Source organism: Saimiri boliviensis, chromosome 2 (assembly GCF_048565385.1).
Source record: "Saimiri boliviensis isolate mSaiBol1 chromosome 2, mSaiBol1.pri, whole genome shotgun sequence".
NCBI lineage: Eukaryota > Metazoa > Chordata > Mammalia > Primates > Cebidae > Saimiri > Saimiri boliviensis.
This window is the reverse complement of record NC_133450.1, coordinates 70,222,979-70,235,231: the sequence shown is the minus strand read 5'-3', so window position 1 is coordinate 70,235,231 and position 12,253 is coordinate 70,222,979. Positions and strand designations below refer to the sequence as shown.

The window sequence follows — 12,253 nt, the reverse complement described above, 5'->3', positions numbered from 1 at the left end:
CCCCAGACACAGGCCAGCTCTAGGAGGAAGGCAGCCTCCTCCCGCTGAGTGCCCTGCGGCCAAAGCAGAGTCCCAGAGGGCGGCTTCTCCCTGCTGCCTGGCTGTGGGTGGCCGCTGGTGCTGAGGTCTAGGGACTCAAGAGGACACCAGTGAGTCTGCAGGTAGCCCCTTCATGTAGGGACCCGCAGACAGCAGCGGGACAAAAGGCAGTTCCTAGGCTGGGTGCCTGGCTTCTCACAGGCACATTGCAAACCTGGCGTCTCAAGGTTCTGGCAGGAACAAGCATGTACTAATTATAACCTGCACAGCCTGTTAACCGTTGACCTTGGATTCCAAGGAGGTGAAGGTTCTGGGCAGAAGGTCTTAAGGGTTCTCTGCAAAACAGGAAGTAGGCCAGGTGTGGTGGTTCACACCTGCAATTCCAGTACTTTGGGAGGCCAAGGTGGGTGGATCGCCTGAGGTCAAGAGTTCAAGACCAGCCTGACCAACATTGTGAAACCCCCTCTGTACTAAAAATATAAAAATTAGTCGGGCATGGTGGTGGGTGCCTGTAATTCCAATTACTCGGTAGGCTGACACAGGAGACTTGCTTGAACCTGGGAGGTAAAGGTTGCGGTGAGCCAAGATCGCACCATTGCACTCCAGCCTGGGCAACAAGAGTGAAACTCCATCTCAAAAAAAAAAAAAAAAAAAAAAAAAGACGGAAGTTAGGGATACAGGAAGCAGACTCTTCTAGGTAGCTCAGTGAACATCATCCTGCAGCCCCAGCTGAATGAGGACAATTTAAAACCTTCTGGGTTCTGCTAAGGGACTGTGGGGGAGAACCAGGGGGCAGGATTGCTTGCTGTGTGATCTTGGGCAAGTTACTTAACCACTTTGAATCTAAGCTCAACTTCCTTATCTACAAAAAGATCCTATTTAATGGTGGGTGGGAGGACTCAATGAGCTGATGTGTAGGAACATCTAACATAGTATCTGACACCTGGTGGGTACTTAGGAATGTTAGTTCCCAGTCCTCTATACTATGAAAAATCCTGGAAGGCTTTCTGGAGGTGGTGATGCCAAAGCTGATGGGTGAATGTAGCCAGGCAGAGAAGGGTGGAGGGACCAGCAGGAGCAAAGACCAAAGGGAGAAATGATGTGTACAGGGAACCACAGGTGGCTCCTGCTGCAAGCAGAGGAGGCAGGAAGTAGGGGAGGCCGAGGCTGTAGAGATGGATGGAGAAGAACTTTGAATACCCTGTTAAGCATCTTGAACTTTCTTGGGTAAAGGCTGTGAGGCATGGGAGGTGTTCATTCAGAAAAGCCTTTGACTGAGCCTTTAGATGCTCCTTTCTGCCAAGATAGGACTCTGGTTCCCCTGCCTCCTGCAAAACTGGCAGATTTCCTGGAAAACAAATGGAAGCATCCTCGTGCCTGAGCCTCTGGAGCCAGGCATGGATTTGGCTCTGCCAGCCAAGGGCCCCAGCGCTGCAGGACCATGGGTCTCCCTAGGGGTTCAGTGAGTACAGCTCCAAGATTCACTCCTGCCAAGAACTCCCATTGGAAGTGAGCCCTGCCGTTTCTCAGGCTGGGGTGCCATTTATGAAATTAAAAGCAAGGTTTGAATGGTTGTATGTTGTTTTTGTAAACCAAAGCTAGAAACTGTAGAGGGTATTGTTTTTTTTTTTTTTTTTTTTTTAGCTGGAAAGTAAAGCATGCCAGGCTTCACAGTCAGCCTTGTCCTGCTGCCATAGACTCAGCACCAGCCGGATCCAGCCTGCTGGGGATGGAGAGGTGGCTTCTTTCCATTGAGGACCTACGGAGCACTAGGCTCGCTCAGTGCCAGGCTCTTTGCATGCTTGTGGGTGCCACTGTCATCCTCATTTTACAAATGAGGAAACTGAGGAACAGAGGTGAATATCCTTCACTGAGTCACACAGCTAGTAGATGAGAAGTCACAGCTAGTAGATGAGAAGGCAGATGCAGTCCTATTCTATCCATACCTCAAAGTCTATACCTTTTCTGTCTCATGTAATGTGAATGCTGGACTTCATATTCTTAATGTTTTCTGAAAGTCTGGTAGAACTATGAAATCTTTTGATTTGTAGGCTGGGTGCAGTGGCTTACATCTGTAATTCCAGAACTTTGGGAGGCTGAGACAGCTGGATCACTTGAGTTCAGGAGTTCCAGATCAGCCTGGCTAACATGGTGAAACTCTGTCTCTACTAAAAATGCAAAACTTAGCTGGGTGTGGTGGCGTGCACCTGTAATCCCAGCTACTTGAGAGGCTGAGGCAGGAGAATAGCTTGAACCCAGTGAACAAAGATTACACCACTGTGCTCCAGCGTGGGTGACAGAGTGAGACTCTGGGTCTCAAAAAAAAAAAAGAAAGAAAGAAATCTTTTAATTTGTGATTAAAATGTAACTTTAAAGGCCTCTAATTAAAAAAAGAATGTTAATACCACTTTAAGGAAATTGAAGTCTTAGAAATGTACCCATGATTTCACTGCTCTATGATGCTACTTTTTTCCTTCTTTTTTTTTTTTAAGAGGTGGGATCTTGCCCTGTCACCCAGGCTGGAGGGATTCTGGGCCCAAGAGACGTTTCTGCCTAAGCCTCTTGAGTGGTCAGGATTACAGGCACGTGGCCCTGCATCCGGCTTCATTCTTCATCTTTTTTGACAGTCTGTGCATGATTTGCACAGGAGGGGTTGGCCAGCTGTGGCCTGCTGGTCAAGTGCCACCTGTCTTTGTAAATAAAGTTTTGTTGGAACACAGCCATGCTCGTTTATTTACATGCTCTGTGTGGCTGTTTTCCGGCTGCCATGACAGTTTGAGGAGCTGTGACAGAGACCACATGGCTTGCAAAGCCTAAAGGCCTTTCTCTCCGATCATCTCCAGAAAACGTTTGCCAACCCTTGTTCTAGAGTGCAGCACTTCGCCGTCTGCTCTTTTTCTCTGCAGACCATGGTATTAATTTCTCATTGTAAATGGCCACAGTATGCCATAGAGTGGGTGGATGTCACTGGCTTTCTTTGCTGGACTTTTATATTGCATCTTTTTAAATTTTCTCCCGTCTGGAGAAGTGTCACATTTGCAAATCTATTATTTATTTAGCAGGCACTTACATAGCACCTACTGTGTGCCGGCATTGTTCCTAGCACTTTACCAATATTAACTCACTCACTCTTCAGATCAGCAGTGAGAAGTTTATGCTATCACCATCCCATTTTACAGATGAGAAGGCAGAGTTGGAGGAGTTAACTATACTGGGCTAAAGCCGCAGGGCTTATTTGGCAGCAAAGTCAGGTTTGAATCCTTAGCAGCTGTTAGGAAGTGTCCCACGGAAAGCAGGCCTCTGTGAATCTCTGTGTCGGAGGACAGGGGCTGGGGCAGTGACTCTCCAGGAGGGAGCCCCGCTGGTCCCCATCGGCCCAGCCCTGGAGCCTCACATCATCCAGATTCAACTTGGCCCTGATCTTCCAGCTCAGGCCAAGTGACCACAAATTGTATTTCTTTGTTTAAAATGGCCCTGAAAAGAGGGCCAGCGGCTGTTGCTAAAGAGAAAGTGCAGAGGCCTAAGAAAATAATGGCTCGGGATCGGAAAAATCCCCTTTGGGTGTAGGAGTGTGAGGGTAGAAGGCGGAGCCCGGCAGGAGCTTGGCTTTGTGGCTGGAAGGGTCCACAGCTTGCTCTCTTGTTAGATAAATTGTAACCTTGCAAATATTTGAGTTGCCTGGAAAAAAACAAAAATGCAATATAACTGTCCAAGAAAAAGGAAGTGGTTAAAGAACGTTTGTGACCTTCACTCCATGGCCTATTCTGAGCCGTTTACAATGAGAGTGTAACAATAGGCACCCTGCATTGCTTGCGGCAAGCATGTCCTTAGTCTTCTGTGAGATAGGGGGCCTTAGGGAAGCCGGGGAGAGGAGGGAATTACAGACGTTCCCACCAGAAGAACAAGCTTCCTAAGATTTCATGGAGCCCTCTTGGCCTGTCCATGGGCTCCACATGATGTCAGAGGAGGCAGGTTAAAATCCGTGGCCCACAGAGGCATTTTGGAATGTGAATATAGCCGGGGCTCCTTCTTCCAGAAGGTCCCATGTGAATAAAGGCCGAGTTATAGAGACTGGGTGGAGGGGGCAGGGGAGGGAGTCCACAGTGTCGAGAATCCCCCGGATGCTACACTCACTTTCCAGAAGAGGAAGCAGGCACTGAGCGTTGTCAGGGCAGGATGCTCTTATTTGTTTGGTTCATCTCTGTGATCATCAGCACTGACCACGGTGTCTGGTAGAGGCTTTGAAGGATTTGTCATTAAATGAATTAAGCGTCTCCCAAGCTTTGGAAAGGAGAGAAATTGGGTCTGGTAAGGTTCTTGGCTAGAAGAAAAGGTGGCCGCAGCTCACCTCTCTGCCCATCTGCTTAGGAGCCTTTTAGGATACGGCCTTCATCTTCTCCCAGCCCCAGGCTCAGGCACACTCACCAGGGATGGTCCAGCCTGAGCTGCTGGAGCTCACCCTCCACCCCATCTGCCTCTCAGTCAGTTGGGTGTGTGATGGGAAATCCTGTTCTGAGTCAAAAAGGAACCCTCCTCCTTTGCCTTCCTGATTCACTTCCTCATTTTGCCTACCATTGCAGCCTGGCACAGGCACTGGAGCCACACGGGCCTGGGCTTGCTTCTGACTTGGTGCCTCAGTTGCTGTCTGACCTGGGCAGGAGAGCCAGCCTCAGTTTCCCCATCTGTAAGGCCACACAGTGACTCTTGCTTTGAAGGTCGATGGGGGCCTTCATGGTGTCTGCCCAGTGCCTGGCATGCAGCAGGCCTCACATGTGGGAACTCTTGCCGTCGTGAGTAGCATTTGGTAACATTTTACCCCATCAACAGGAGTCTCCATTGGCATCCAAAGGTCAAGACCCATGATGACCTTGACACCTACCAGGACAATCATAGGGTCGAAGATTAGCCCAGAGTGGGAGATAAGGTAGCAGCAGGCAGGAGACTCCTTACCTGTCAAACAGCATTGCCCAAGGTGGGCCTGGCTGGGACGGTAAGGACAGACTTTGGGCACAGACACTCTTGGGAGGAATGGAGGCTGCTCACGCATTTCATCAGATGTTGCCAAGCCAAATCAGTTCTTGAGAAAAGACCTTTCTGTCTGAACCCATGAAAATCAGGTTTATGATAAAAAGGAGGCTTTAGGGTTAAATGGCACTTGACAAGACGTTTCCTGGCATGTGACTTAAGGTGCAAGGGCCCTGCTTGGTCCAGTGTGGTTTCTACACCAGTGAGCAGATGCTGTCCTGACTGCTGTGGGTCCTGTCACTGAGTAGGCTGTGCCACTCTCTTGCTCACAAACCCTCACTGGCTCCCTATTGCCCACAGAGTAAAACCCACACAACCCTTTGGAATCCTGTGCTGTTCAAGCTCCCAGCCTGCTCTCCAGTGCGGCCTCCTCCCCTCTCTCTGATAACAATTGCCAAGCCCATCCTGCAGCCTGAACCTGGCCTTGCACATCCCCACCTCCTAGCTTTTGGTCTCACCAGTCCATCTGCCCATTATACCCTTTCCTACTTCCCAACTTACCCAGATCCTGCTCATCCTTCACGTCCCAGCCAGGGTGTCCCCTCCGCTATGAGCCTCTCCTGGAATCTTCATCAGAATCATTGACCCTTTCTCTAGACTCTGTGCCTCTGCACTGATCACCCATGGCACTCTCACTTAGAGTTTGTGATTTGGAGACCCTCGGCTTGAAACCTATAGACCCTGGTGGCACAGCACCAGGCACATCTGGATGTGGAAGTCACATGGTCTTTTTTTTTTTTTTTAAGAGTCAGGGGATGTCACTGAGTTGCCCAGGCTGGCTTCAGACTCCTTCCACCTGAGCCTCCTGAGTAACTGGGATTGCAGGCAAGCACACCACACCTGGCTAAATGGTCTTAGATTTGAACTCTCACCTCCTAGCTACTATCTCTTGAATCTCGGGCAGGCCATGAAACTGCCCAGCTTCAGGGTTCTCATTTATACAATGAGAATGAATATTAAGACCTACCTTTCAAGTGTAAAATGTTTTTAAAAAAAATCTCAGCAAATGCTGTTGAATTGAATTGAGTAGCTTTCACAGGGGGTGAGTTTGTTCCTCACTGGAATTCCAAACACCAAATGATGCGCTGTTGGGTTGAGAACATTGTCACTCAAGACTGTTGGTATGAGGGCATCACTTCACTTTATTTTCCTCTGAGACTGCAGGCTTCCCACAGCGATGCAGCTACTGGCAGCCGCCCTCCTTCCCCCAGGCTGGCACTCTGCGCATTGCATCGGGCTGCATTCAGCACCTCTTTTCAGAGGCACAGTTTGCTTTTGTTTGTTCTGTTGTTTGATTCAAAAAGTTCAAGTCATTTATATAAGGCCTATAAGACCAATATGGATGCTGAAATGGTGTCAAGCTCTCAAAAGCTTCTGGCTAAGCAGCTGGGATCCACCTGGATTCAAATCCCAGCTCTGCCTCCAGGGCAAAACCAGTTCTGAGATTTTATCCTCAAGTTATCTCAGCTCTCTGAGCCTCAGTTTCCTTATCTCTGAAATGGGGATGATGATACCAACCATTGAAGTTGTCTTAAAGAGCAAGTGCATTAATAAATGCTTGGAGAGGGAGGGGCATATTAACTAGCACCTAGTAGGTGCTCAGTAGATGGAACATATTGTCCTCCATTTTGAAAGAAAGATCTCAAGCAGTTTCTTAGCTTCCTTTATATTGGCACCCATTGGTAAGGTACAGGTTTTAGCTTCCTGGAGAAAAAATTCCTTTGAGGCCGAGCTGTGGAACAACAGAAGAGGCTGCCAGAGGAGGTAGTGAGCCATCCTTCACTGAAGGTGTTCAAGAGTCTTGGGAACCTTTGGTGGGTGTATTTTCAAGGAAATTCAAGCAGAGATGGTTGGTTAGATTAGGTCAGTTTTAATGGTCCTCCTAGTTTTGGGATTCTGAAGTTTTTAAAAAACAGCTTTATTGAGATATAATTGATGTCATACACAATTCATCCATTTAAAGTGTACAATTCAGTGCTTTTTTTTTTTTTTTTTTTTAAATAGAGATAGGGTCTTGCTATGTTGGCCAGGGTAGTCTCAAACTTCTGGCCTCAAGGACTCCTCTCACCTCAGCCTCCCAAATTGTAGGGATTACAGGCATGAGCCACCTCGCCGACCTTCAGTGCCTTTCAGTATATTCACAGAGCTGTATAGCCATCACCACAATCATTTTTAGAATCGTTTTACTACCTCCAGGAGAACCCCTGCACTCCTTCGCAGTCAACTCCCTACGCTCCCACCTCCCTAGCCTTAGGCAACCACTAATCTACTTCTGCCTCTGTAAATTTGCTTGTTCTACACATTTCACATCAATGAAATAATACAATCCATGGTCCTTTGTGGCTAGCTTCTTTCATTTAGTGCAAGGTTTCTGAGGTTTCTCTATATTGTGGCATATGTCAGCACTTCATTCTTGTTTATAGGTGAATAACGTTCCATTGTATGGATAGACCACATTTTACTTATTCATTTATTAGTTGATGGGCATTTGGGTTGCTCCTACTTTTTTTGGCTGTCAGAAACATTTGAGCACAGGTTTTTGTGTGGACATATGTTTTCATTTCTCTTGAGTATATATGTAAGAGTAGAATTGCTAGATCAGATGGTAGCTCTATGTTTAATATTTGAAGAACTGCCGGGCTGTTTTCCAAAGTGGCTGCACCATTTTCTATTCCTAACGTAAGGGTTCCAACTTCCCTACATCTTCACCAACACTTGTTATTATCTTCTTTTGAGTATAGCCATTCTAATGGGTGTAAATTAGTATCTCATTTTAATTTGAATTTGCATTTCCCTGATGGCCAGTGATGTTGAAATCTTTTCTGTGCTTCCTGGGCTTCTCAGTGTGCTTATTGGCTATCTTAGATGTAGGTAGAATTGGCTATTCAGTTCCTCTGTCCGTTTTATAATTGGGTCATCATTTTATTATTGAGTTTTAAGAGTTCATTGAATATTCTAGATGTAAGTCCCTTATCAGATATGGGATTTGCAAAAATTTTGTTCCGTTCTGTGGGCCATCTTTGCACTTTCTTGATGGTGTCACTTTTTTTTTTTAACCTTTTTTGCCTTGGAAGTACAAAAGTTTTAATTTTGATGGTGTCTAATTTATCTATTTTTTAAAAAATTTGTTGCTGTGCTTTTGCTGTCACATCTAAGAAACCACGGTCAGGAAGATTGATGGCTATGCTTTCTTCTTAAGAGTTTTATAGTTTTGGCTCTTGCGTGTAGGTCTTTGATCTATTTGGAGTTAGTTTTAGTACATGCTGTGATGTAAGAGTTTAATCTCATTCTGTTGCATGTGAATATCCAGTTGTCCCGTCACCATTGTTGGAAAGATTATCCTTTTCCATCGAATTGTCTTGGCACCCCTGTTGAAAATTAACTGTCTGCAAATATGAGTGTTGATTGTTTCCTTCTCTGTGAGCCATTTTGAAGAAATAGAATGCTCCTTCTCAGAGACACAAGAGAGGTCATGGCCATCACTCTACCACCGAGCTGCTGCCAGATCTTGGGAGGGTCTATTTCCTTTAACGTCTCCCCGTCTGTAAAACGGCACAGCTAGATAAGAGGATTTCTAAGAACAGGTCCAATTTCGACATGTTAACTGCAGGGAGGTTTTCACAGAACCTTTCATTGGTTCACTGGAATGTCCTATCATCCCGTGAAGGCTGCCCTGCAGCCCAGGATCTAGAGCCAGCCTCAAATCTGGGGGCAGTTCCAGCAACTCCCTACCCTGGCCTGGCCCCAGAAAAGCCAGCCCTGCCTTTCCAAGAATGTTGATGTTGCATGTATTTATGGAATAAGCAGCACTGCCTTTCTTCTCTGTGCCAGCTGTGTCTCAGGCCTGATAATACAGAGGAGATGAGATATAACCTCTGCCCTTGAGGGGGATATGGAGTCTTGCTCTGTTGCCCAGGCTGGAGTGCAATGGCAGGATCTTGGCTCACTACAACTTCCACCTCCTGGGTTCAGTTGATTCTCCTGCCTCAACCTCCTGAGTAGCTGAAATTACAGGCATGTGCCACAACACCAGCTAATTTTTGTATTTTCACTAGAGAAGGGGCTTCGCCATGTTGGCCAGGCTGGTCTCAAATGCGGCCTGACCTTGTGATCCATTTAAGGAGGACATTCCAATGGGAAGATAGACACATCAACAGATGAGGCAGAGCTGAGCAGGGCATGCTGGCTGGCACTGTGTGCCACAAGCTACAGGTATGAGAAGGTGGATGGCAACGCATGGCTTTGCTGATCGGGCCGCAGGCCTGGCGCACGTGGTGAACGCTTGCCCTGCGCCGTGTCTGAAGAGTGTCAGGTTGAGCTACGGAGCCAGGCCACCATGGGGAACTCTTCGTAGCTCTTTCACCTGCCGCCCAGGAGCAGCTTGTACTTGACTTTCACCTCTGGCTCTGCAGCCAACCTCAGCATGCTGACTGCGGGCTTCCTGGACACTTGTCTACTAGCTCAGTGTAGTTCAGGGTCACAGGAAGCCTCTGCAGCGGGCCTGCCTGAAGTCCAATCTTGGCTCTGCACGCTTTCAGGAAAGTTATTTAACATCTCATCCCTGTGCCTTGTTGCCTTATCTGTAATAAAGGGCTAGTCATGGCATCCCCCGATAGGATATTTGCTTCTGAAGCCCTGTAGAGTGCTGTAGAAGATAGCAGGGCACAGAGCTAGCTCTTACCGAGGTTCTCCAGCTGTTACAGGTTGGAATTGTAGCTTGGAACAATACAACGTTGACTCCAGCCTGCTGCACCTGCCATAGTAGGTTATTATAGCCCGTGGCTGTTACTCGTTATAATATGGAAACATGGTACAATTAGCCTTTAGGTTGCCAGAACAAGAGATGATGATGATAGTCCTTTACATTGGGATAGGGCAGGGCTTCTTAGCAGTGTGTATTTCCCTTATGAACTGATTCAGTTAGAAAAAGCCCCAAGGTGAAGCAGACGTGCCCCTTCACAACAACCTTCCAACTGAAAACTCACTCGTCTCAGAGCCGGTGGAAGTCAGGTGTGAACTATTGCTCTTCTCTGGGGTTTGGGAGCAAGTTAGTGGTGGAGCCCACACTGGAACCGTGACCCTTAACCCCATTCCAGGGCCTGCTCTGCCCCGACTCATGGCCTAAAGGAAGCCTCCCCGCCCCCCGCCTTTGTTTTTTTAAGATGGAGTCTTGCTCTGGGAGTGCAGGGGTGCCATCTTGGCTCACTGTAATCTCTGCCTCCCAGGTTCAAGCAATTCTTCTGCCTCAGCCTCCTAAGTAGCTGAGACTACAGGCGCATGCCACCACACCTGGCTAATTTTTGTATTTTTAGTAGAGATGGGGTTTCACTGTGTTGGCTAGAATGGTCTTGATCTCTTGACTGGTCTTGATCTCTTGACCTTGTGATCTGCTCGCCTCGGCCTCCCAAAGTGCTGGGATTACAGGTGTGAGCCACCGCACCCGGCCCAGAAAGCCTCTTATTTTGGGGTTATAGAGTCTTTGTTGAGGCCCACTCTTGCCTCTGATTCCTGCCTTGCTTGGTTTCCCTGAGTCAGCAGCACATGAAATCAAGGACTAGTGAGGGCAGAGAGATGTCCATCCTGGCTCCACACTTCTTTCTTTTCGTAAAAAAATAAACCAGGCATGGTGGCTCATGACTGCAGTCCCAGCTACTTGGGAGGCTGAGGCAGAAGTCTTGGGCCCAGAAAGTTGTTTGAGACCAGCCTGGGCAACATACCAAGACCCTGTCTCTAAAAATAATAAAATAAAAGAACATTTCTGCGTACCTGCTAAGCACCAACAGAGGTAGGTATTGTGGCTTGTATTTTCCAGTTGTAATTCCATTCACAAATGTGTGTGAGCACTTACTGTGTGTCAGTGACTGTTCCATGCCACGTGTTGTGATCAAAATAGGCAAGGGCTGTGCCCAGAAGTGGTTTATGTTCACATGAGGACAACAGGCTCAGCGTTCAGAGGAGCTGGACTGGAATCAGGTCCCTGAACTCAGAAGTTACTGATTTTCAATCCTTATTCGAGGAGACCCCCTGCCAGCTGCATGAGTTGTTCAGAAATCCAGGCCCTGCACAGGAATCTATCTGGGGCCTGCAGGAGGTGGGAGAGAGGCCCATGCACCTGTGGGTGACTCCATTTGTCTTCTGCTTTTACCGGCATTGGCTGTTGGTTCACGGTGCCTGGTTCTGTCCTCAGAGGGTTGCCTGCATTCAGGGAGTTGGCTGGCAGCACCCTGAGAATTGGAGCAGGTCCCTGTTGGCCACATGTCTTTGTCACTCAGCCACTCAGCTGCTCACTCTTTTAGCCTTCAGCCAGCAGACCCAGTGCTCAGCACACAAAGGAGCTTTCAAGGAGGAGATGGCTGGGAAGTGCTCAGCACAGTCTGGGAGCTCAGTGAGGGCGTCCTACACCACAAAAGGAAGGCAAACCACAGTGAGGCATCATGACACACATACTAGAAGGGCTAAGATGAAAAAGACTGACTACAGTGTTGGCAAGGCTGTGCAGGAATTGGAACTCACACATGGCTACTGGGCACATAAAATGCTGAGCCACTTTGGAAAACAGTTTTGCAGTCTCCTCTCCTCTTCCCTCCCCTCCCCTCCCCTTCCCTCCCGCCCCTCCCCTCCCTCCTCTTCCCTCTCCTCCTCTCCCCTCCCCTCCCTTCCCTCCTCTCCCCTTCTCTTCCCTTCTCTCCCCTTCCCTTCCCTCCCCTCCCTTCCTCTCCCCTCCTCTCCCCTCTTTTCCCCTCTTCTTCCCTCCCCTCCCCTCCCCTCCCCTCCTCTCCCCTCTCTTTCCCTTCTCTGTTCTCCCCTCTTCGAAACAGGATCTCCATATGTTGCCCAGGCTGCTCTCAAACTCCTGGGCTCAAGTGATCTACTCACCTTGGCCTCCCAGAATGCTGGAATTACAGGCATGAGCCACTGTACGCGGCCTGAGCAGTTTCTTAAAAGTGTAAACATGCACCTACCATGTGATCCAGCTATGCCACTCCTAGGTATTTACGCAAAAGAAATGAAAACATATGTGCACACACAAGTATTCATCACAGCCTTGTTGGAAACTGTCCATCAGTGGGTGAATGAATCCACAATCTGTGGCACAGGAATGCTATGGAATAGTACTCAGCAACGAAAAGGAATGGAACACCGATACAGGCAACAACAGGGATGAGTCTCAACGTAACAATCCTGAGTG

At 48.1% G+C, this 12,253-nt stretch overlaps 1 protein-coding gene across 10 annotated transcripts in view; it reads left to right on the top strand.

The window, feature by feature from the left end:
* The window catches only part of SYNE3 (spectrin repeat containing nuclear envelope family member 3), a 103,155-nt gene that overhangs the window by 15,865 nt on the left and 75,037 nt on the right, over positions 1-12,253 (top strand). The gene's annotated exons all lie outside the window — the stretch shown is intronic.